Source organism: Ovis aries, chromosome 1 (genome assembly GCF_016772045.2).
Source record: "Ovis aries strain OAR_USU_Benz2616 breed Rambouillet chromosome 1, ARS-UI_Ramb_v3.0, whole genome shotgun sequence".
Lineage (NCBI taxonomy): Eukaryota > Metazoa > Chordata > Mammalia > Artiodactyla > Bovidae > Ovis > Ovis aries.
Window position 1 is genome coordinate 95,211,698 of NC_056054.1, and position 25,227 is coordinate 95,236,924.

At 40.6% G+C, this 25,227-nt stretch overlaps 1 long non-coding RNA gene across 1 annotated transcript; it reads left to right on the forward strand.

The window, feature by feature from the left end:
• The first annotated feature begins 1,467 nt into the window (after positions 1-1,467).
• On the forward strand, positions 1,468-20,610 carry LOC121820084 (uncharacterized). Its single transcript, XR_006060556.2, has 2 exons — positions 1,468-1,851; positions 20,479-20,610. It is a non-coding gene; the product is annotated as an uncharacterized LOC121820084 (long non-coding RNA).
• Positions 20,611-25,227: the final 4,617 nt, after the last annotated feature.

A 25,227-nucleotide genomic window follows, 5' to 3' on the forward strand; every position in this document is an offset into this window, starting at 1 on the left:
CACTGGGTCTGGTCCATTGGCAGGCAAACTGGCCCCTGAGTACCCTGAGTGGTCAGGATGTCAGTCTTGGCTTTTTCACCAATAACGATAGATTTTTGCGCCCTAGATTTGAAATCAGAAAAATGGTCAGTCATAAGGGACAAAGGAGTAGAAGTCGCTTGCCCCATGATTACAGAGAAGAACACAGGAGACAAAATGAACACACAAAGAGCAGAGACAATGACGGCACTCACACAGACACGACAAACAGATAACAAATACCCGTAGGCTGAGAACACAGCACTAGGTCTTCCTGGGCCCCCCTGAAACTTTCTTTCCCTCAAGGTAATCTTACCAACAAGGCATCCACAGAGCCAGCCGCCTCCCCAGCACGATGCCAGGCCTCGGCCTTACGCTGGTCTTAACCAGAACTAACACCAGTGTTCAGATATCTCTCCTCCTAGTGAGGAAACTGCTTCTACCGGGAGAGTGTTATTCTTCCCAGTTAAAGGGATCCCGGACGAGCCCCCAAATGTTATGCCCAGAGTCCGAGTCCCCAAAACTGAGAGAATAAGATGCCCACAGCAATGCAAAAGCATGAAGGGGTTTATTGCTAGCTAGGGCTCAAGTCTCATCCAGCGCAGTGGAGTTTTGATGAGAGCCCCGAACTTTGAATCACATCTACTTTTATACAGACGGTTCTTTGTTCCTGTAACAGCATAGCTGATTGGTTAAACCGTACATGCGCGCGGGACTTTTAACCTCGCATCCCTATCCGGATTGGCTCAGGTCCGGTGCGGGGGGCGGGGGGGGGGGGATGGGGGGGGGCCAAGGGGATTTTTTCTGATTGGTCGAGCTACCCTGCCTGCGGGATTTCCCAGTGCCTCAGCTTTCCTAGAGACTAAACCTCAGGCCTAGCCTGCCCCTTAGAGCCTGTCCTGGCTTCAGTTTGGTCCTAACAGTTAGAAGGAGCATTCCAGTTAGGTAAGATCACCTAAGAAGTGCATTTAAAAGTAAGAATTTCCAAATTAAATAAACAGAATGGGATAGATATTCTATTGGTATGCATAAACTTCTAGAAGGCTTCAAAATTCCAAAATAGCTTCATTAAAAATTCATTGCAAAAGGATAATGAAAATTTTGACTCAGATTATAAACAAAAGCCCACCAAGTTAATGGCCTTACAAACACTCCCGTGTCTACTCCCATGCCCAGATGACACCAAGCAAGAGCCTGTGGTGGTCATGGGCACAAAGATTTTTTGTGTCTCCCTTTTCTTTGAGTATAAGAAATAGCTTTCATTCAGCCTCCGTGACCTTCCCTGAGTTCCAACAGGCAGATTCCAACAGTTGCTAATTAGGGAAGGGAGGGGATGTGAGACCAGCAAGAAATAACCAGTCAAGAGAAACAATAGTGCAGCCTTGGGGCGAAGTCCTGGTTCCCCATCAATGGACACACAACAATAACTTTGAGCTATTTTGCAGTTCTTGAAATCCCCTCCTGGTGGGAGAAGTTAATGATTAATGTTGGTACGCTGCCCACAAGCATGTGGATTCCAGCACAACTGGAAGTCTGAAGGTTGATGATGCTGACTCCAACTTACCTCACCACCAACCCATCGAAGAATGTCTCTGAGCTGATCATGCCCTCTTTGAACCATCACCGTAAAACTTCTCACCATCCTCCCCAAGTGAAGGCACACAGTTTCTGAGGCAGGAGCCCACTGTGTCCCCCTTTGCCTGGCAAAGTAATAAAGCTATCCTTTTCTACTTCTCCCGAGACACTGTCTCCAAGATTCACTTCAGCACCAGTATACAGAGAAGCTGCGCTTTCAGCATCACAGAGTTGGTGGGACTCTTGAGGAATTTTCTGGTAAGCTAAAGACTATGTTATTCCTTTGCATAACAAAGAGGAAATTAAAATTAATTGTAAAAAAACTCTTGCTAAATTCTGCAAATATCAGAGCTGTGCTCTCCACTTTACCTCAGAGCCTGCAGATGGGATCCTGAGAGAATATGCAGAAGTCAGTGAAGTGTGAGAATTCTTACCAGAGTTGACTCTCCTAAATCTTCATCTCAAATATGTAGAGAGGAAAATTAAATTTCACATTGTCCCTTTCTTTCCAAATCCAGGCCCATTGGTTATTGACCCTTTTTCTTCTAGGGATAGCTATTGCCTTCGTTCTTGTATCATTTTGTATCCTAAGAGATTGGCTTGGCTTTCTGCCTGCCCGGGACATGTAGGCTGTCAGTTCTTTTTGGCTTTTCTTTAGGAGTGACTCTGGATATTGAGAAGGTAGTACAATCTGCACCTTCCCTGGGGACACCTCTTGAATCCAAGAGGTTGTTCAGCATTGCCAGAAATATTTGCTATTTGTCCCAGATGAAACCTGACAAGATATTTTAAAAGACTGAATAATTCTGAGATTAGAATTATTATGAAATGTTGCCATTTTGGAAGCTGATATTGATAGTGTGATAGAAAAAAAATCAGGCTACCTATCCTAAACTAAATATACTCAGAGGGAAAGAAAAACTTTCTAAAGCTCTTACAAAAGGGTTTATGGTAGATCAACATATGATGTCATTCAAGTTGCAACCCAGGTCTTTGAGCCATTAAAAGCAACTGTCTTTATCATCTAAATCTTTGCAAAGCCAGAAATGCAGCCCTACAGTTCAAAATTTACCTATTCCTTCTACCAACCCCCCAAACCTCTCTTTTTTATTTTAAAAGGCTTGCAAATGTTGGCCTTGGGAAACCAAAGTCCTTCTTTTGGGAACTTGTATTCCTTCCCTTGTACCTTTGAGGTATAAATATTCAAGAGCACTAATAAATTGGATTAAAATTGAATAAGCGCAGATATGAGTTAAAATATAATAGAAATTGGCATCTTCCCTGGTGGCTCAACCTGTAAAGAAACCGCCTGCAATGCAGGAGACCCAGGTTCAATCTCTGGGTGGGGAAGATCCCCTGGATGAGGGAATGGCAACCCACTCCAATATTCTTGCCTGGATAATTCTATAGACAGAAGAGCCTGGTGTACAGTCCATGGGGTTGCAAAGAGTCAGACACGACTGGGTTGCTAACACTTTCACTTTCATAATATAAACTAACCCAAATGCTTTCCAAGTTTATGTTATCTAGGGTTAATCTTCAGTACATTAAAGTTAGTTTAATGTTGTTGGCTTAATTAAAACAGGCATTTGTTTTTAGAGTTATCAACATTGAATATAAGGCAAATATACAACTTTTGTACTACTTGGATTCACTAAACAAATAAAATACAAAATCTGTCAACAAGAAAAGTGCCTTGGTATGAAAACATTTTCGTAAGTCATCTAAATCTAATTATTGAAAATGAGCAGATGTAAGTGGGATAAACGTTTTTAAGTGATTTTTTTAAAAACGATAATTGTTTTATGATGTGTGTACTTAAAAATACTCACTGAAATCTCTTTGGTAACTTCCACTGTTAAGAGTTTTGCTAAGCTAAATTAAATGATAGAAGTTCATTGAATATGTAGATCATTTCTAAATAAGATAAAATGCTGAAACGCTAATTTTTGAACATAGGTTAATCTAGCTTTGGCTTCCTTTTGCAGAGGAATTAAAGATATTTGGGTATATCAACAAACATGTATTATGTAATTTTCTATAAAAGGGCATATGTTTCTAAAAATTATAAAGAAAATATTTATAAATTTGCAAGCAACAGAATGCTATTACAGGACAGTTCACAAATGCTTACTTAACTTTCACTAGAAATTAAGGCCTTCTAAGGCCTTTCATTAAAAAACAAAACTAATACTTGTGATTAAAGCTACAAGAAATAATAAGGAAACTATCTCTGTATACAGGAACATAGGATGTATGTCTTCAGTAAAAGAAGGTGTAAGAAAGGAATTCCCTGGCAGACCAGTGGCTAAGACTCTTAGCTTCCACTGCAGGGGGTACAGGTTTGATCCCTGTCAGGGAATTAGGATCCTGCATGTGGTGTGGTGTGTTGTGGCCAAAAAAGCAAACAAGCAAAAACAGAAAAGAAGGTATGAGGAATAAAGATGCATTCTCTGTTGAAGGAAAAGAAAGTAACTTTGTTCTAAAGAACAACTGAGAAAGAGAACAAAACATAGGACAAAACCTGAATGGAAAATAAAAAGGGAAAAATATTTAAGGTTTATAAAAAAAGGAATCTTGGAAAGGAATTTTGTGCATTGTCAGGACTTGATAAAATCAGAATAAATTTAATTGAATTAGTGAGTTCTAATCTAATATCAATAGCAATCTGGTACAAAATTAAAATCTGGTTTTTCTCTCTGTTAAAGGAATAAAGTATTATTGGACTATGGGTCTTCTCTTGAGAAGAGACTGTAAAAGTTGGGTTTTCTTTTTCTTTTTTTTAACCTTTTAAAATAATCTTGAAAGCAAGGGTTCTGTGTTTTGTCAATAATTTTCTGTATTCAGAAAGCTAAATCTTCTGTACTAACAAGAGAAAAAGCAAACCAAAAAAAGCTAAGGTTTTTTTTTTTTACAACTATTTACCTTTCTGTATTTGCCTTTAACATCTTCTAGTGTCACTTTGATTAAACAGTTAACAAAGTATAATTTCACAGTTGCCTATGAGCCTACTTGACCAAGTGGTTGAAAACACCAATACAGTATATTAATGCATATACATGGATTTTAGAAAGACGGTAAGGATGATCCTATATGCAAGGCAGCAAAAGAGACAGATGTAAAGAACAGACTTTTGGACTCTGTGGGAGAAGGTGAGCGTGGGATGATTTGAGAGAACAGCATTGAAACATGTATATTACCATATGTAAAATAGATGACCAGTGCAAGTTCGATGCATGAAGCAGGGCACTCGAAGCCTGTGCTCTGGGACAACCCAGAGGGAAGGGGTAGAAAGGCAGGTAGGAGTGGGATAAAGGATGCAGGGACACATGTGCACCAGTGGCTGATTCATGTCAATGTTTGGCAAAAACCACCAAAGTGTTGTAATTATTCTCCAATTAAAATTAATTAATTAAAAAACCCTTCTGATATTTTTAAAACAAACTCCTCTTCCTAAAAATCAAATTTTAAATGAAGTCTTTTTCACCTCAAACTAAATTTGAAATATTCCAGGGGAGCCCTGGAATATTTCAAAAGACTTGTTCTTTCTCCTTACAAAAAAGGAGACATTGACCTAATTAGGCTAATTTGATAGGTTAAGTTACATGTAAAGTAAGAATGACTACAAAGCCTTCTTTATGTTATGATAGTATAGGTATATGTTATGTGTTTCAGAAATTATGTAATTCCTGGAAATCTGATATGTCCTGGTATAATATTTGCAGTCATAATACCACTTATCTTAAAATACGATGTGCCACAGAAATGATCACATTTCGACTTCCCTGGTGATCCAGTGGTTGAGAGTCTGCCTGCATATTCAGGGGACATGGGTTCAATCCCTGGTCCAGAAAGATTCCACATGCTGCGGGACAACTAAGCCTGTGTACCACAACGGCTGAGCCTGTGCTCCACAACTAGAGAAGCCACCACAATGAGAAGCCTGTGCGCTGCAATTAGAGTAGCCTCCACTTGTTAGAAAAAGACTGTGTGCAGCAACACGATCCAAATAATAAAACAAAATTATTTTGTGCAGCCCAAAATAATAAAACAAAAATAAGTAAAGCCAACCTTATTTTTAAAAAAGAAATAAACACAAATTTCCTTGTCAATTTCATTATAATAAAATCTCAGCAGATCTTTAATAATGGGCATTTTTAAGTCTTTTGCCATCTATAGACAGTTACTGTTTTATTCAGATGCTTTTACAAAAATGTTCCTGCAAAAGTACTTCATTCTCAAGGAGATTCATGGAAAGGACTTTGGACAAATGCAGGTTTCTGATTAGATCATAAAACTGAACTAGGTAACAAATCATAGAGTTCTAAAGGAAAAGCTGATGGCTTCATAAAATTGCTGACAAAAGATCAAGGTCAACAAAAATTAATAACATGGGACTAAAAAAATTGAGGAGGATGATCATTTCTGTTTGAAACATTATTTTAAGGAAACTTTTTCTCTCAAGCAATTTATGACATACAATTTTCATTAAAATATGTTTTTGCAAACAAGAATGAAATATTTAATTTTTCTCCCTACCTGATCCCTCCAGAATTTGGAGATTTAACTATTCTTTTTAAGGCAATATAATTAGTTATTTGCATAAGTTCCATGAGAATCTGTTCTTATCAAATGACACAATTGGAAACTTTTGGCTATATTACTAACGCTTTGACTGGAATGTCATATTTGTAAGAGATAGTCATAGACTCAGATACAATCAGACAGTTTTAAGGAAATGCTTGAACTTTGACTTGGCTTCCTAGCCTTGAGAATTTCTTAAGAAGTTCAATCAGAGGTTCCACATAAAAAGTATCAGCAAAGTAGTCTTAAAAGTAATTTATGTATTCAATCACTATTCTTGCTGCATTTGTGTAAATAATTAGGCCAAGCTTAATGCAAACAAATTAGTTGTATTGTGATTATCCTTAGAAAACTATTTGGGATAATTAGGGAGAAAAAGTATGTTTGCACTTCTGTAGATGTTATTTTCTAGTCCTATTAATTGTCTTTGAGGCTTTGTTGTATGCATTTAAAGTAGATTGGATCCTGAATTCTTCTAAGTTTTTGCAAATATCCGGCTATTATTCTCAAAACTAATGCTTCTAATTTTCCCCCACTCTTCTAATTTGGAATCAGCAAGAACAATGATTGCCCTTAAATCTCCTTGTAAGGGACCATACCAGGTCTTCTTCAGTACCCAGTAGCAGCAAAACTTCAGGGATTTAAGCCTTGGGAATACATTCACAGCTTAAGAAGACTCCACTTGACTTGTGGTCCTGTACAGATGCTGGAGACCTCCAAATCAAATTGGGAAGAACAGTAGCTCACATTAACATAAACTGCTTTCTCCCAAGAAGCCAGATCAAGACTTCATACTTTAATTAAACATGAACCCCTGTCTTTTCTTTTAGTCTGGCATTGGCCTGCAATGATAATTCTATCACCCATATCTCCCAGCCCATTGCCAAGACAGCCAGATTTTTCATCTCTGATTTGTCCACTAACAGTGCCACTCTAATGCCAATGGCGTGTGCCCTGACAAGGTTTGTTTTTGGCTGTGGTGGTTATCACTCTTCTTGGGCCAATCAATATCTAGGAAGCTGGCACAGAGTTGGGCAATACTTCTTAGGTTATCTAACTATACTACTGCCGACAAACAGACTGAGATACCTCACTGGTTGACTTCCCTGAATTTACAGTGTCAAGTTAAAAAGAAATTACCAGGAGGCACTCATGATTTAGGATCACTTCCTTTGGCAGGACCCTACTTCCCTGATTAGGAGTAAATGTGAGGCTATGATCAGAAACCTCTCCTTAGCTCTTGAAAATAATGCAGAATCTGCTGCAAAAGCAATAGGGGTCCAACAAAATTCCTTAGACTCTCTGGCCAAAGTCTAAGCTGCACAAGAAGGTGTTTGTGCTATAACCATTAGTACTTGCTGCACCTGGACTAACACCTCTGGAGAAGTTAAAACTCATTCATATAAGATCACCAAGCAAGCCACTTGGCTTTTCAAGGTGACTCCTTCAGGAGAGTCTTTCTTCGACTTATTTGATTTTGATTGGTTTAGGTCTTAGTGTTGTAGCCACGCATTCCGGGAAACAAACTCACTCAGAAGGACAATGCAGATAGTGGAGTGCAGTTTATTACACTGGCGGGCCCAAGGCAGAGTCTCCTTTTAGCCAAGGACCAAGACCAGTTTTTGTGAAAACCTTATATACCCTAAGTGTACATGCTCAAACTCACCTCCCCCAATTCCTTGAAACTAGTCTGAACAAAGGAAAAGAAAGATACAATCAAAGTTAACCCGTGATTCATATGCCTTAAGCCTAGGCAGTTAACAGTGGACAATTATCAATAGGCCTGTGGCCATACCCCAATAAGCATAATAGAATGTATGATTCTATTCAGTTACACAGATAATTAGGGCATTCTTTTAGGCTACTGAGAGTCTAGGTACGAGCCCTGGAGCTCTTCCTTTCAGGGACCTGGTTTTCCAGTTGGTATGTTGTTTCCATAGATACTGGGCATATGGCTCAAAGTCCACAGTCCGGCCCAAGATGGAGTCCTGCTTTCAAGATGGAGCCTGTTCTATTTCCTCCTTCATTAGTAAGAATGGATCCAAAGTACACTCTAAACATTGGGAATTATCCTGTTTATTACAATCATAATTTCCTTCATGCATCATATTCCTCAAAAGCTTTAAATGAATGTTCATAGCCATCAACTGCCAAGCAAATGATCTCCTGAAGACTGGAATATGAGAAAAGGAACAAAGTGAATAACTGACTTAAAAATTATGAACCCAAAGACGTGACCTGTGAATACATTAGCGATTAAGCAAAAAAAAAAAAAAAAAAAAAACCAAAAACCAACAAACAAAAAAAGCCCTTAACTGTGAATAACACACAAATGATGAACAAAAGCTGTAAGAATTATAGAGAAGTAGGTGAAAATGGTACTAGTGCCTTAAATTTTGATCATATCTTTAAGTTAAGCTGAGAACCTGATCAAAAGAGGCAAATTATTTAAAAAAGATACAACAGGTCCAATATAGAGCCATTCTTGGTAGGTCCAATGCCAGCAAACCAAGACTTAATACCTAATCTAATAATTTCAACTAGGAAGTTTCAACTTCCCTAGGAATGTGACCTTCAATCAGTCACTCTGGAATATCCTAGTTAGCACTAGGAAATCTGCTGATAGACTGATGGCACCCCACTCCAGTACTCTTGCCTGGAAAATCCCATGGATGGAGGAGCCTGGAAGGCTGCAGTCCATGGGGTCACTGAGGGTTGCACACGACTGAGCGACTTCACTTTCACTTTTCACTTTCATGCATTGGAGAAGGAAATGGCAACCCACTCCAGTGTTCTTGCCTGGAGAATCCCAGGGACCGGGGAGCCTGCTGGGCTGCCATCTATGGGGTTGCACAGAGTCGGACATGACTGAAGTGACTTAGTAGTAGTAGTAGTAGCAGGAGGGCAGCCTTGCCTAAAACAATGAATTCTTTGCTAATAACTTTCTTTTGTAAGCTCCTTCTTTGCCTTTAGAAACTTATTTCCTGCACCTTGACAGAACTTCTCTCTACTTAGTAGGTGGGATACTGCCTGATTCATGAATTGCTCAGTAAAGCTAATCAGCTCTGTTAAATTCACTCATTTGAATTTTTTAAACGGAGTCTGAAGAAAGCACAAAGTCTAGAGAAAGAAAAGACAAAAGCCACCTCTACCTCTGCATTCCCAGCACTCAGCCTCCTGGGGAGACGGATGCAATAGGCATTAGGATTCTCAGGCTCACTCCCTGGTTTGGATTCCATGCTCATCAAATCACTCTCTGATAATAATTTGGCTTTCCATGTAGACTTTCCAACAGAGGAGAGATTCTGCTAAGATGATATTTGATTTTTATTCTTAACTGAGAATGAGGCAGGAGATAGATGGGCCCCTGGTGCGAACAGTTGGAGTTTGTTCTCTGTGGATAGATACTCCAACACGGATAGCAGGACAACTGAGGGAGGAGGCTGGGCCCTGCCCAGATAGAAGTTAAGAGACCATATATTTCTCAGTCTCGAAGTCAGGAGACCTCTTCAACTATACCTGTGCAGAAAGGCTCCTTGGAGGTCAAAGGGGAATGATGCTAAGAGATGCTAAGAGATGCCATAGGCTTTGTCGGTGGAATCCATCTTGGCTAAAAGATGAGTGCTCTCACAGGGGAGGATTCTGAGCTATATCAAATATGGACTCTGAACCAGGCCAACCAAAATGATTGGCTAAAGAGAACTTGGAAGAAATGCCCCATAAAAGAGATTCAAGCTGCCACAGGGGTGCAGCTCTCTCTCTCTGAGTCTGTCCATGTGCTATGTCCACGTGTACTGTACTTTTTCCCTCCTAAAAAATACTTTCACTACTCTCACTATACTTTGTGGGGATTCTTCTGCAAAGCCAAAGAGCCACGGCTCTGTCACTGCCCACTGGTCTAGTGGCTAGGGTTTGGTGCGCTCACCATGGTGACCCAACCTCAATCTCTAGCTGTGAACCAAAGCCCCACTTCAAGCTGCAGGCTGAAACCACTTGAGATCAGGAATATATACATAGGCATCTGCTTTTATGTGGGTTGTTTGCCATCAGTCTCCCTAAGTCAAATCACCTTTGTGTGAACCAAAAAGCTTCAGTTTTGAACCTTGCAAAGCTGAGAAACAGACCTAGATTCTGGTTATCACAGCAAGACATAGCAAGTCTCCTCAGCTACATTTTGGATCGTCACTCTAACTTGAACACCCGTGAGTACTTTAACCTAGGAAGAGATTAAATAATTTATACAGCTGTGTCTGTGCCTCTGTGTTAAATTTCACTGCGTGATGGTAATTTGTGAAAATTAATAACTCTTAATTATATTTTCTATGGTAGGGTACTTAGAATTAAGTAATTATTCCACCTACAAACGAAATAAATGCCAGCAACAGCTGGGATCTTCAAAGCTATTACTTCTATATTTCTAGACTTTTTTAAAAAGCAGCTTTCCTCTCTCTTTCCTTAGTCTCCTTACTTCCCTTTTGGTCTTTCTCTCTCAATTATAGTGAACACTTCCACAACAATAAATGCCTTTAAACTCTGATGCAAATGATTAGATTTGGCTCTGAAGGGTTAAACGGAAGTGAAAGTCATAGATTTCCTGTTATGAACACGTGGAAGTTTTCCTCCACAAGGTCTTTAGCTGGTGTCCTTAAACACTTAGGAAGGCAATGCAGATATTGTGCAAACTGAAATGCAACTCTCGAATGGGTCAATTAGCCTGCACAGAAGAGTAACTCTGAAATTTAGAAACAAAACTGCACGTGTCCAACTATAGAAACTTAAAAAAAAAAAAAAAAAGAGTTGTTTGATTCAACATATGCTGAGAACTTTGCTTCGGGATCAGATGGTGGGTCAGCACTGCTTGTTCACGCCTTGTCTGTGAAAGGACCCCTTCACCCTCCACCATGCGGCTGACTGGTGCTCCGTGGTCATGACCTACTGGACCAGCAGACTCAGTGCATGGAAAAGCCTTCTTGGCCTGACAAGAAGCGCAGCCTGGGAGGCTAACCTGGGGCTGACCAAGAGCAAAATAGAAAAACCATAATCAGATCCAGCTGGAACAAATAACCTCTATTTTGGGAAAATGATGTTATGTCATCATGACACATATCTAACTCTTGTGTTTCCAACGGAACAGGCCAGATATGTGAGCAGTAACTCTAGCCAGACTCAACTTTTCTGCTGAAAGACAGATTTATTTGTGCTCATGGTCTTGCTCTTCAGGTGTGCCTTGCATTAAGCAACTGCATTATCAAGAATTTCAAGCACTGGAAATCTAGGGAGGCTGCTTCTCTGACATAAAAACAGATCAGAGTCAAAAGTGATTTTTAAGTGATAAATGCTGGGTTTAATGGCAGTAGCCTATCTTGCACCTTTAGAAACAATGCTCCATCCTAAGGAGGGAGGGACCAGCCTTTCAGTAGGCAACCACTTGGTACTCTAAGCAAGTGAGGCATCTCTATGGTCTTGGTCTGAGAAAACATGAGAGGAAAGAAAGGGAAGACCTGGGAGGCTACCAGAGCAAAGAGAAGAGCAATGAGCTATAAAGTGTCATGAAGTAAGTCACCCTGCCAGGAGCCAGGCACAACATCCAGCTTACAGTAGTGATGCTGAAAGCTCAAATTCTCTGTATGCTGGTATTCAGTCAACATTTAGAGACAGAGTTTTGGGTGAAGTAGAAAAGAATATCTTTATTATTTTGCAAGGAAAGCAGGCCACAGAGAATCAATGACCTCAAAACCATGTGTTCCCATGGGGAAAATGGTAAGAAGTTTTATAGCAATTGTTCAAAGAGGGCCTGGTCAGCTCGTGGACATTCTTCTGATGGGTTGGTGGAGAGCTAAGTAGAAGTCAGCATCATCAACCTTCATATCCAGCTGGTCTTTGTTCTATATGCCAGTGGGAAGCATACAATTCAGTTCAGTTCAGTTCACTTCAGTTGCTCAATCGTGTCTGACTCTTTGTGACCTCGTGGACTACAGCATGCCAGGCTTCCCTTTCCATCACCAACTCCCAGAGCTTGCTCAAACTCATTGAGTTCGAGCCATTGAGTCAGTGATGCCATCCAACCATCTCATCTCATCTTCTGTCGTCCCCTTCTCCTCCTGTCTTCAATCTTTCCCTGCATGAGGGTCTTTCCAATGAGTCAGTTTTTTGCATCAGGTGGCCAAAGTATTGGAGTTTCAGCTTCAGCATCAGTCCTTCCAATGAATATTCAGGGTTGATTTCCTTTAGGATGGACTGGTTTGATCTCCTTGCAGTCCAAGGGACTCTCAAGTGTCTTTTCTAACACCATAGTTCAAAAGCATCAATTCTTCAGTGCTCAGCTTTCTTTATAGTCCAACTCTCACATCCATACATGACTGCTGGAAAAACCATAGCTTTGACTAGATGGACTTTTGTTGGCAGAGTAATGTCTCTGCTTTTTGATATGCTGTCTCTGTCTAGGTTTTAGTCATAGCTTTTGTTCCAGGGAGCAAGCGTCTTTCAATTTCATGGCTGCAGTCATCATCTGCAGTGACTTTGGAGCCCCCCCAAAATAAAGTCTGTCACTGTTTCCATTGTTTCTCCATCTATTTGCCATGAAGTGATGGAACCGGATGCCATGATGTTAGATTTCTGAATGTTGAGTTTTAAGCCAGCTTTTTCACTCTCCTTTTTCACTTTCATCAAGAGTCTCTTTAGTTCTTCTCCACTTTCTGCCATAAGGGTGGTGTCTTCGGTGTATCTGAGGTTATTGATATTTCTTGCGACAATCTTGATTCCAGCTTGTGCTTCACCCAACCCAGTGTTTCGCAGGATGTACTCTGCATATGACCTCTCCGGTGGCTCAGAAGGTAAAGCGTCTGCCAACCATGCGGGAGACCCAGGTTCAATGTGTTGGGAAGATCCTCTGGAGAAGGAAATGGCAACCCACTTTAGTACTCTTGCCTGGAAAATCCCATGGGAAGAGGAGCGTGGTAGGCTACAGTCCATGGGCTCACAAAGAGTCAGACATGACTGAGTGACTTCACTTTCACTCTGCATAAAAGTTAAATAATCAGGATGACAATATACAGTCTTGATGGACTCCTTTCCCAATTTGGAACCAATCTGTTGTTCTGTGTCCAGTTCTAGCTGTTGCTTTTTGACCTACATACAGATTTCTCAGGAGGCAGGTCAGGTGGTCTGGTATTCCCATCTAAGAATTTCCCACAGTTTGTTGTGATCCACACAGTCAAAAATTTTGACATAGTCAATAAAGCAGAAGTAGATGTTTTTCTGGAACTCTCTTGCTTTTTCGATGATCCAGCAGATGTTGGCAATTAACATGCCATTGTTAATTGTCAACTTCTCCCACCTGGAAGGGGTTTCAGTATGTCCAAACTATGTCAGAAATACTGTGTGTATCCTTGATGGGGGAAACAGGACTTTGCCCCAAGGCTGTTCTTGACTGTTTCTCCCTGATCTCATATCCCCTTCTTTTCCTAATTAACAACTGCTTGAATCTGCCCAGGGATTCTCAGTGTCAGGTACACAAATCTGAGTATCAGTACCAGGGATACTCAGGGATATCAACAACCTCAGATATGCAGATGATATCACTCTAATGGTAGAAAGGAAGAGGAACTAAAGAGCTTCTTAGTATGGATGAAAGAAGAGAGTGAAAAATCTGGCTTAAAATTCAACATTCCAAAAACTGAGATCATGGCATCTAGTCTCATCACTGGGGAAAAAGTGGAAGCAGTGACAGATCTTATTTTCTAGGGCTCCAAAATCACTGGATGATGATTGCAGCCATGAAATTAAAAGATGCTTGCCCCCTGGAAGGAAAGCTATGATAAAACTGAAAGTGAAAGGCTTAGTCAGTCAGTCGTGTCCAACTCTTTGCGACCCATGGACTATGCCCACCAGGTTCCTCTGTCCATGAAATTCTCCAGGCAAGAATACTGGAGTGGGTTGCCATTTCCTTCTCCAAGGACACTTCCTGACCCAGGGATTGAATGCATGGCAAGCAGATTCCTTACCATCTGAGCTGCCAGGGAAGCTATGATAAACATAGACGGCATATTAAATAGCAGAGACATCACTTTGACGACAAATGTCCATATAGTCAAAGCTATGATTTTTCCAGTAGTCATGTACAGATGTGAGAATTGGACCATAAGAAGTCTGAGCGCCAAAGAACTGATGCTTTCGAATACTGCTGGAGAAGACTTGCGAGTCTCTTGAACTGCAAGGAGATCAAACTAGTCAATCCTAAAGGAAATCAATCTTGAATATTCATTGGAAGGACTGTTGCTGAAGCTGAAGTTCCAATACTTTGGCTACCTGATGTGAAGGGCTGACTCCTTGGAAAAGATTCTGATGCTGGGAAAGACTGAAGGCAAAAGGAGAATGGAGTGGCAGAGATGGTTAGATAACATCACCAACTCAATGGACATGAATTTGAGCAAACTCCGGGAGACAGTGAAGGACAGAGGAGCCTGGCATGCTGCAGTCCACGGCGCTGCAGGGAGTCAGACACAACTTAGTGACTGAACAGCAACAACAAATCGTGCTTATCTCATAGGTTGTTGTAAAGATCAAGCCAATTAATAAGTGTACTACACTTAAAGTAGTGCCAGATAAATAGTATTATATAAGCATTTGCTGTTATTGGAATACTTACGTTGTTGTTGTTGCTGTTGTTGCTGTTTAGTTGCTTAGTCGTGTCAGACTCTTTGCAAATACATGGACTGTATCCCGCCAGTCTCCTCTGTCCATGGGATTTCCTAGGCAAAAGTACTGGGGTGGGGATATCCTCTTCCGAGAATACATGTAAGTACTTGCTACTTTCGCTTTCCTGACAGCTCACTTGGTAAAGAATCTGGGTTGGGAAGATCCACGGCAGAAGGGATAGGCTAACCGTTCCTGTATTCTTGGGCTTCCCTTGTGGCTCAGCTGGTGAAGAATCCGCCTGCAATGCAGGAGACCTGGGTTTGATCCCTGGGTTGGGAAGATCACCTGGAGAAGGGAATGGCTACCCACTTCAGTATTCTGGCTTGGAGAATTCCATGGACTGTATAGTCCATGGGATGGGAAAGCGTCAGACACGACTGAGTGAATTTCACTTTCACTTCTAAATGATTTACATATGTTGACTTACCTAATTCTCATAAAAACCCTATGAGGTAGGTTCTGTTATGATCCAGGTTTTATGGATGAGGAAACCAGGCACAGAGAGCTTAGGTAATCTGTCTAACCTTGTCCTATAACTAGTAAGTGGTGGAGCCTCTTCTGGAGTCTGTGACCTCAACTGTCATGCTATAGAGCAATGTTCTTTTAAAGAGGGCACACACTTTTGTTCACCACAGTGCTCAGCACTTAACATTGTATACATAGTCCTCTTCTATCTCCCATACCTCACCCTTCAGCTTATTTTCCTGCCAGTTGGCATTTGAATTTTAGTTTTTTATTTTTTAAATTTTAAAATCTTTAATTCTTACATGCGTTCCCAAACATGAACCCCCCTCCCACCTCCCTCCCCATAACATCTCTCTGGGTCATCCCCATGCACCAGCCCCAAGCATGCTGCATCCTGCGTCAGACATAGACTGGTGATACAATTCTTACATGATAGTATACATGGCATTTGAATTTTAGACCCTAATCTAGCAAAATGGATATGCTGCATTGCTGATGGACAGTCCTCCATGTGGAGCACCTTTCCTAACAGTAGCCAAGCAGAAGACAAATTGTGTCTATCAAGGGCCTACTCTAGTGTGGGTAGTCTGTGCTAGTGAAGTGTGGCCCCCAGAGAAGCAGTATCAGATCACCTGAAACTTTTTAGAAATGCAAATTTGGGGGCCCCATGCCATGTCTACTGAGTCAGAAACTCAGGTGTAGAAATCCCAGCAATCAATGTTTCACTAAGTCCCTCTAGTGATTTTGATGCAAGCTAAAATTTGAGAATCAAAGCCTTAGAAGGTCATAGTCTTTTATGCAAAATACAGAAGCTAAGACTTCACTGGTGTAGGATAACCATGTCAGCTCCTACAGAGTTGGCCAAGAGTAAGATGTAGAAAAATCACAGAAATACTGCAGTGGAAGCTGGGGACAACATAGCTTTCCAGTGAAGCCATCAGGAAGAAATAGTAGCATACTGTGTGCTTAGGCAATTAATTAATGACACTTTTTGTTTACTGTCCTATAAATTACATGCTTCCTACAGGATGAACCAATTAACATTTGGAGACCCACTGTTCAAAATTATGATTGTAATTTTATGGGAGCATTTTTTTCCTGGCAATAAATGGACAAAATGTCCAGTTGTGTGCAGAGGCCAGTATGAAGGAGAACACATATCCACATAACTTCCTGTGGCGGTGTGCCTGCATCAAGTCCTGCAAAAGTTGTTGCAGAAAATTACAATCTGTCAAGACTCTGGTTATAACTGACAGAAACCCAACTCAAACTAGCTTAAGCAAAACAGGAAAAGCATTTTAAAAAATAATACTGACCACACTGAGGTTCAGAAGATGAATGTTTTGGTATAAAATATAAACCAGAGGTAATTTTATGTGGGTCAATAACACCTAGTCAGAAGAATCTAATTACTGATTCCAACTTCCTAATAATTGAGTCAACCCTAATTAAACCCCGATTGACCCTTGACTGGGTCATCGGAGGAAATAATTCAGTGAGCGATAAAGCCAATTTGTGAGAGTATAGCCTCATAGGAGAATGTCCAGAAAGACCAAGCCCTGCTGGCGGGCAGTAGAAATAGAGGAAACTTAATACAAATCCGAGTCCTGAACACAGACCAAGCTCTTGCTCTTTGGTGCAACACATAGTCTATTTGGATTGCACCATGACTCTACCCTACTTCCCTAATTATCCTGGGAAGGACACTGGGGGATCTTGCAGCTGATCTATTGTCTGGGAAAAGCCATTAGCATGGCACCTGCAGTCAGCAAATTCATACGCAGGAAAAGAATGCCCAAACCTTGAAAGCATCTTGCCCTGAAATTATGGCAAAGGGAATGTGGGTGGGTGCGCCACTTCCTTCTCTTGGATGAGTACCACCCAATAAATAAGTGAATCTCCTCTTTTTTTAGTTTGTGGCTTAAAGAACGTTTATTTGAAACTTATGAGTAGGCCATAGGGCATTTGGCTAAGATGGTCCAATTGCTTTTCAGTAATTCCATGATGAGTTTTTACTTTATCCCGAGGGCAGTGGGAAATACTGAATGATTTTAAGAAGAATGACATAATTAGATGTGAGTTTTAGAAAAATCGACCATGGTTGCTATACGGAGACTAGAAGGATTATAGTGTTCAAGGCAATAGTTGATACTGGCCCGGAAACAGTCTTACACTATCTTTAACAGATCTGCTCCTCTTGTAAAATATCACGTTGATAAATCAACACCTACAATTTGTTAAAGGGTAAATTTGCGTGAAACTTCTTTGAAATGTCAGACAAGCTAGTAATCTAAAAGTATAATAGATGATACTTTTGTTTCAGAGAGTTAGATTCAAACCTGTGGAGTTAAGCCTATTGGAAAGAATCAGAACCAAGTTAATACAAACTTTGACTAGTTTTAGAGGAAAAATTTGTTCTGATCATTTAATATTTTAAGCAAGTAACCTATATAAAGAAATGTCCATGAGTCAAGGCAACAACCCTAGAACTTTAGAGCTGAGAGAAACAGGCCTTTTGGGCATAGAGTTGTATCTGTATTTTCAGGGCCTCTTTCAAACAAAATTGTGCTATGGACCATGACTCTAAAAGTTTCTCATTTATGGTTACAAAGCCAGACGTCTGGCTTCTTAGAAGTACTTATTGCATGTATGTTAAGTCACTTCATTCATGTCGGACTCTGTGTGACCCAATGGACTACAGCCTTCCAGACAGTTCCTCTGTCTATGGGATTCTCCAAGCAAGAATACTGGAGTAGGTTGCTATGCCCACCTCCAGGGCATCTTCCCGACCCAGAGATCGAACCCATATCTCTTAGGTCTCCTGCATTGGCAGGCAGGTTCATTACCACTAGTGCCCCCTGGGAAGCCCATTTATCACACCCAGATTTTCTGGAGGCAATAAGTTTAAAATGAGATTTAAATTTGATCAATTCATGGGCCATAGAAGGTAAGCAATGTAACTTGTTTTTCTTTATGAGTCAGCATGTCCAGGTAGAGCTTACAGTTCGTTTTCCTTTGGCTTTCCAACATGTTTGTCAAATCAGGAACTTGCTCAAAAAGGAAGAAGACAATGCTGGACCCAGTTTATCAACAGATCCCCTGTAATAGGAATAAAGGGATGAGTCTCATCTAAGCAGAGGGTGGAAATCAAATAATTAAGCAATGAGAAGATCATGGTATATTCTGCAAGTAGTAGACATTTTTATAAAGAAGGTGTCAGTCAGTCAATTCAGCTGCCCAGTCATATTTGACTCATTTTGACCCCATAGACTCCAGCATGTCAGGCTTCCCTGTCCTTCACTATCTCCCAGAGTTTGCTCAAACTCATGTCCATTGAGTCAGTGATGCCATCTAGCCATCTCATCCTGTGTTGTCCCCTTCTCCTCCTGCCTTCAATTTTTTCCCAGCATCAGGGTCTTTTCCTATGAGTCAGCTCTTTGCATCTGGTGGCCAAAGTATTGGAGTTTCAGCATCAGCATCAGTCCCTCCAAGGAATATTCAGGGTTTATTTCCTTTAGGATTGACTGATTTGATCTCCTTGCTGTCCAAGGGACTCTCAAGAGTCTTCTCAGCACCACAGATGGTATGTGTAGGGAATGTCTAAGTCTTTAGGAAGGGAACTGTTCTAGCAATACCAACACCAGCTGCCATGATGGGTAAAGCAGCCCACTACATTCTTTGTATGTCAGAACCTTCTTGGGTTGAGGTCTTGGCCCCAATTAAGCCAGTTCTGAGCTTTTCACATATTTCTAAATCAAGTCCTTCAGAAATTTGCAGTAAAATTTTGTTCTTGCTGTTATCTCTCAGTGATGTTAGCTTTAGGCATTTCCAGACCTTTCTGTCCAGCTGAGTCCTCTAGAGGAGACTTGTACAATTCTGCCTTTTGTTTCTATTTGTAAAAAGTCCTTGCTTCTTCTAGGACATCTGTGTCTCCTCCCTACTGGAGGAGGAAACTCTTGCCCTCCACCCACACTCAGGAATATAAGGGCTAGGTTCACAGCAGGACAACTGGTTTAGTCATGCAACTCAAAATTGCTAGGTACACAAACTAAACTTAGACCAGGAAAATACAAAATGTGCTCTCATGTTTGGCATTGTATAAGCTTCTATTATCACAGAATTTAGAATTTAGATTCTTGTGGTATGGCATAAGCCACAAAGAAGTGGAGAACTAAAAATCAAAACCAACTTGGCCTGTTTGAGGTGACCACATGACACTCTATCAGCCCAGTGAGGAGTGGCCAGGAGGGTTCTACAGAGATGAGCTCACACATGGTCTCACCTAGTGGCATGCATGCAAATGCTGCTCACACTGATGTTAAACTGGATATATATTTATACCAAAACCAAGAACCTTCAAATAGATCATCCACATGGCATGCCTGTGACTTCCTATCCTGGAGTATGAGATGGCTTCTTTTCAACCATTTATGAGGAACACAAATTTTTAGTTTGCTTTCCCAAGTGAATTGCAACAACTCATGATGGGAGAGATTCCACCAAAAAGAGGAAAACATCCCCAGTCACAATGAAAAGAGATGTATGTTGTTTTGGCTAGACAGAAACAGCATTTCGAGTCTGAAATACAAGAGCCTGCCAACTCTCAATGGGAAGGGGGATTAATGTGACCCAGTAAGGCCTAAGCAGATAAGAATCTACTAATTCTGAGCTGTTGTCAGACTTATAAAGAAATTGGTGTGGAAGAGTAAGAGCTAAATTGGGAATGCTCTTAGAGATGTTTCCTGAGGTCAGCACTATCATGCTGAAGATGGTGAGACTCATCCTGACATAAGAATTCAAGATTACTGAGGATTGACATAACCAGTCCCCATTTGACTTGGCAAATGGGCAAAGTGAGTAGACAGTAGGAAGTGCACACAATATTTTGGTCTAATCTTATCAAAGTTCGGTTGGATGATATATGCCATATTTTGTTGACAAAAGACAGTCTAGATTAAGGACCACGGCAAATATGTGCTAACCTAGACCCTTTCCCTCAGAAGGGGAAGGCAAGTTGATTATTCACTGATGGATGAATGGACACACAAAATGTGGTATATGTGTACTGTGGAATATTATTCAGCTTTAAAAAGGAAAGAAATTCAGATAAACACAACACATGTTTTCCCCTTCCACCAGGTGAGGACACAGTGAAAAGACCACTATCTATAAACCAGGAAAGGGGCTCTCACCAGACATGGAATCTGCTGGCACCTTGACCTTGGACTTCCCAGCCTCCAGAACTGTGAGAAATAAATGCTTTTTATTTAATTCAGCCCACCCAATCTATGGTATTTTTATTATGAATGGACTAAGACATAGGAGTTGTTTGATGGGTAAAAAGTGTCAATTTTGTAAGATGAAAAGTGTCCTGGAGCAATGTAAATATATATAACACTATCTAATTCTATACTTAGGATAAAATGGTAAATTTTATGTTATGTGTATTTTATCTCAATTAAAAATTTTTTTAAACATATGAAACTGCATATTTTATATTGGTGCAGTTTATTGTATACCAGTCATACCTCAGTGAAACTGTCTTAAGGAAAAAGAAAAAGAAAAGCAACTACTCCAGTACAGTTCAGTCTCTCAGTCATGTCCGACTCTTTGTGACTCCATGGACTGCAGCATACCAGGCTTCCCTGTCCATCACCAACTCCCAGAGCTTGCTCAAACTCATGTCCATTGAGTCAGTGATGCCATCCAACCATCCTATCCTCTGTTGTCCCCTTCTCCTCCTGCCTTCAACCTTTCCCAGCATGAGGATCTCTTGCAATGTTGCTAAAGAAGGTGGTCAAAGTATTGGAGCTTCAGCTTCAGCATCAGTCCTTCCAATGAATATTCAGGGTTGATTTCCTTTAGGATTGACTGGTTTGATCTCCTTGCAGTCCAAGGGACTCTCAAGAGTCTTCTCCAGCACCACAGTTCAAAAGCAGGTGGGGTCAACAGGGATGAGGTCATTGTCCTCATGGTTAGAGGAGGCTACAGTGCAGGTCTATGTGGGATAACTGTACTAAATGGATGTGAGTGGATTCACGAAGTATACTTTGTGAAGTAGTCAACACTAGCATTCTGTTGTCTGAATCATCTTTCTGTTCATGAATCCATGTCTAGTGATTTCATGATTCAAGTCCTTACTTTCTCTTATTTATATGTTTTGAGTAACTCCCTAAATTGCTTTCCCACCTAAAAAGTCATGTCAGTGGGTTTGGTCAACTGTGACCTTTGAAAGCACAATTTCAGTAGAAAAGTAGGATATAAATTATGTCATAACAATCATCTCTAACACTAATTGGGCTATATTCTTAGTTGTCTCTTCACTTAACCCTAATAAAAATCCTGTAAAATTACATACATTTTAGAGATTAAATCTGGGGTTCTGAGTGGTTGAGCAATTCATCCAAAATCCCCAGCTATATTGCCGAACAGGATCTTGGCAAAGGGAGAATTTCATTCAGATATTCAAATGAAAGATACTGTAATGAGTGGACCACTTCCAGGGGTATGTGGGCCAGGTTGAGGAAACCAAGAAGAAGTGTTCTGTCACACAAAGTCTAATAAAAATGAAAAGCCATTTCTATATGAGAAGAGGCCAAAGAGGAAACAGATGGGTGAAAAATCAGATGGTTATAGGATTGAGATCACATGACAATGTGAGCTAAGGGGAAGAAAGTACGAGAGAGGTTGAAAAGGGAAAGCTAGGAAAGCAGGAGGAGACAGGAATGGGTGTGATCAAGAGCACAGGGGAGTTAGCGCTGGGGACAAGACAGAACTCATCTTTCTAGCAGGTGGGAGAGCAGATTGGGAGGGCAATGAAGGTGACATCGTCCTCTGAATGTTGAGTAGATGGTGAGGATATCAGCTAGGAGGAAGGAGCCTGGGTGCCTCAGGATCGGAGAAGAGCTGACACAACAGCTGTTGGGGTGATCTGAAGGAACCTCAGCTGGAGATGGAAAAATAATTAGGACATGGTTCTGTGGGACATACAAATGCCTGTGGAACCCCAAATCTGCCACATATTCAGTCAGCATTGTCACAGAGCAAACATCACATCAATTCTTTTATTGATTTCATCTTTAAGAAAATGCTCTAGGGACATCCCTGGTGGTCCAGTGGCTAAGACTCCATCCTCCCAATGTCAGGGGCCCAGGTTCGATCCCTGATCTGTGAACTAGACTCCACATCCACAGCTAAGAGTTTGCATGCCTCAGCTAAGACCTGGCATAGCCAAATAAAGAAGTGATTTTTTGTTTTAAAGAAAATGCTCTAAATAATAAAATTGAAATGGTAAAAAGGGAATCTAAGAGATACTTACTTCTAGAATTACAGCTACTAGTAATCTGTATTAGTCATATATTCAGTTCAGTTCAGTTCAGTTCAGTCGCTCAGTCGTGTCCAACTCTTTGCGACCCCATGAATCACAGCACACCAGGCCTCCCTGTCCATCACCAACTCCCGGAGTTCACTCAGACTCGCATCCATTGAGTCAGTGATGCCATCCAGCCATCTCATCCTCTGTCATCCCCTTCTTCTCCTGCCCCCAATCCTTCCCAGCATCAAAGTCTTTTCCAATGAGCCAACTCTTTGCATGAGGTGGCCAAAGTACTAGAGTTTCAGCTTTAGCATCTACCTATAGAGAGAAGTTATATATATATATATATATATATATATATGTAGTTTTATATATATATATATATATATAATTGTATATGACAAGTAGATTTATTATGAGGAATTGGAGGCTGAGAAGTCCCAGGATCTACCATCTGCACTCTGGAGGACCAGGAAAGTCAGAGGTGTAATTCAGCCTGAGTCTGAGGATCTGAGAACCAGGGGAGCTGATTGTGTAAATTCCAGTCTGAGGGCAGAAGATGAAATAAGTTGTACCAGCTTAGCAGTTAGGCTGGAAAAGGAGGGCGAATTCTTCCTTCTTCTCCCTTTGTTCTATTCAGGCTCTCAGTGGATGGGACATATCCATGGAGTCAAATGCTAATCAGTCTCATCCAGAAACTCCATCATGGATACTAACAGAAACAATGTTTAATATGGTACTCCATAGCCCTCTCTAATTGACACAAAAAATTAACCATCACAGGTCCACCCCTGGTCAACTTGACACACCATATATCTCCTTAAATAAAACCACAAATCTGCAAATTGAGACAATAATAGGTCATAATTTCACCCAACACGATACAACTAACCTGCATACAACTGAAAACACACTAACTCCCTCTCTCCAAAAAAGGAGGTAAGGTCCTTGAGTGATATTTACTCTTCTCAATGCTATAAACACAATGATGTAAAATTAACAATAGTTAAATACAATGATATAAAGTCAATACATCTTATGTTATATGATATAGGAATAAGAGAGGAAAGAAAACAAAGACTATCTAGCTACCTATCTATCAATCTATCTATCTAATGGTTTTGGTTCCAGCCTATTAATAGTGATGTTCTTGGCTAGAACCTGAGGCACTCACCCCAGGCAGCATTTACTCATAGACAGCCCCAAATTTACTCCACCCCTCACAAAGGCTGATGCTGTGGCTGGGCCAGCCCTTGTGGTTCTTATAATCACTGGATATGTTTCAACAAGAATCTATCAGGGAACTTTGAAGAACAAAATTTATTATTCACAGGCCCTAAAGGGCAGATGGCATGCCTGATGGCCACACAGAGTTCAAGGGGAGAGAGAGAAAGAAGCACAGATTTTGAGCTCTGCCTTTTATTAGAATCTGAGGGTGGAGTGCCTAAGGTTTTGCAAGTTCACTCTGCATTAGTGAATTAGTGTATTAATGAATTTTAAAGCAAAAGAGTGGGAATTGGGTCACAAGAAGAGAGAAGCAGGGTCACTCAAGCAGTCAGGTTACTTGGGGCTTTCTAGAAGGGGACCTTCATGGGCAGAGACAGCCTGGTTCCTTAACTGCTTCGCTAGTAGCTGTGTCACACAGCTGGTAATAGGTTTATTCAAGCTGAATGTCTTCAAAAAGACTACGTTGGCAATCGAAAGCTTAATGTCAGATACTACTATATATTTCTGTATCTATCTATCTATCTATGTCAGTAACATGGACTTCCACTCCCCAAGGCCAATCTCACATACCCTGAGGAGCACAGTACAGATATATTGTTGGCCTTGCCAGCTGAAAGTAAACTGCTTCTGGTGGGCTTTATGTACAGGTATGGAGAAAGAGGTGTTTGCTAGTTCTATAGCTACATGTCAGGTAAAAGGGGATCTGTAATTTGCTCAAGCAATGAAACCATTTATTGCTGTAAATGCCTCCTAGAACTGCTTTTGCTGTGTCCCACAAGTTTTGGTATATTCTATTTCCATTTAAATTTTTCTCATGATACCTTTGATTTCCCTTTTGACTTCTTTAACTCACTGGTTGTGCTGGAGCATATTGTCTAATTCCATATATTTGTGGATATTCCAGTTTCCCCTTTGTTATTGATATCACTAGTTTCATATCACTGTGGTCAGAAAAGATGCTTCATATGATTTCAATCTTCTAAAATTTGTTGACTTGCATTGTGGCCCAACATATGATCTATCGTGAAGAATATTCTATGTGAAGTGGAGAATATGTATTCAAGTGCTGTTGGATGGGATGTTCCAGATATGTCTGTAGGTGCCTTTGATTTCAAGTATAGTGTAAGTCCAGTGCTTCCTAATTGACTCTGTCTGGATGAATTATTCATTGTTGAAAGTGGGGTGTTGGTTGCCTACTGTTATTGTATTGTTATCTATTTTCCCTCTCACACCTGCTAAATATATTTAGATGCTCCAATATTGGGTGCACATATATTTATAATTGTTATGTTCTCTTGATATTAATCCCTTTATCATCATATTAAGACTTTGTCCCTTGTTATAGC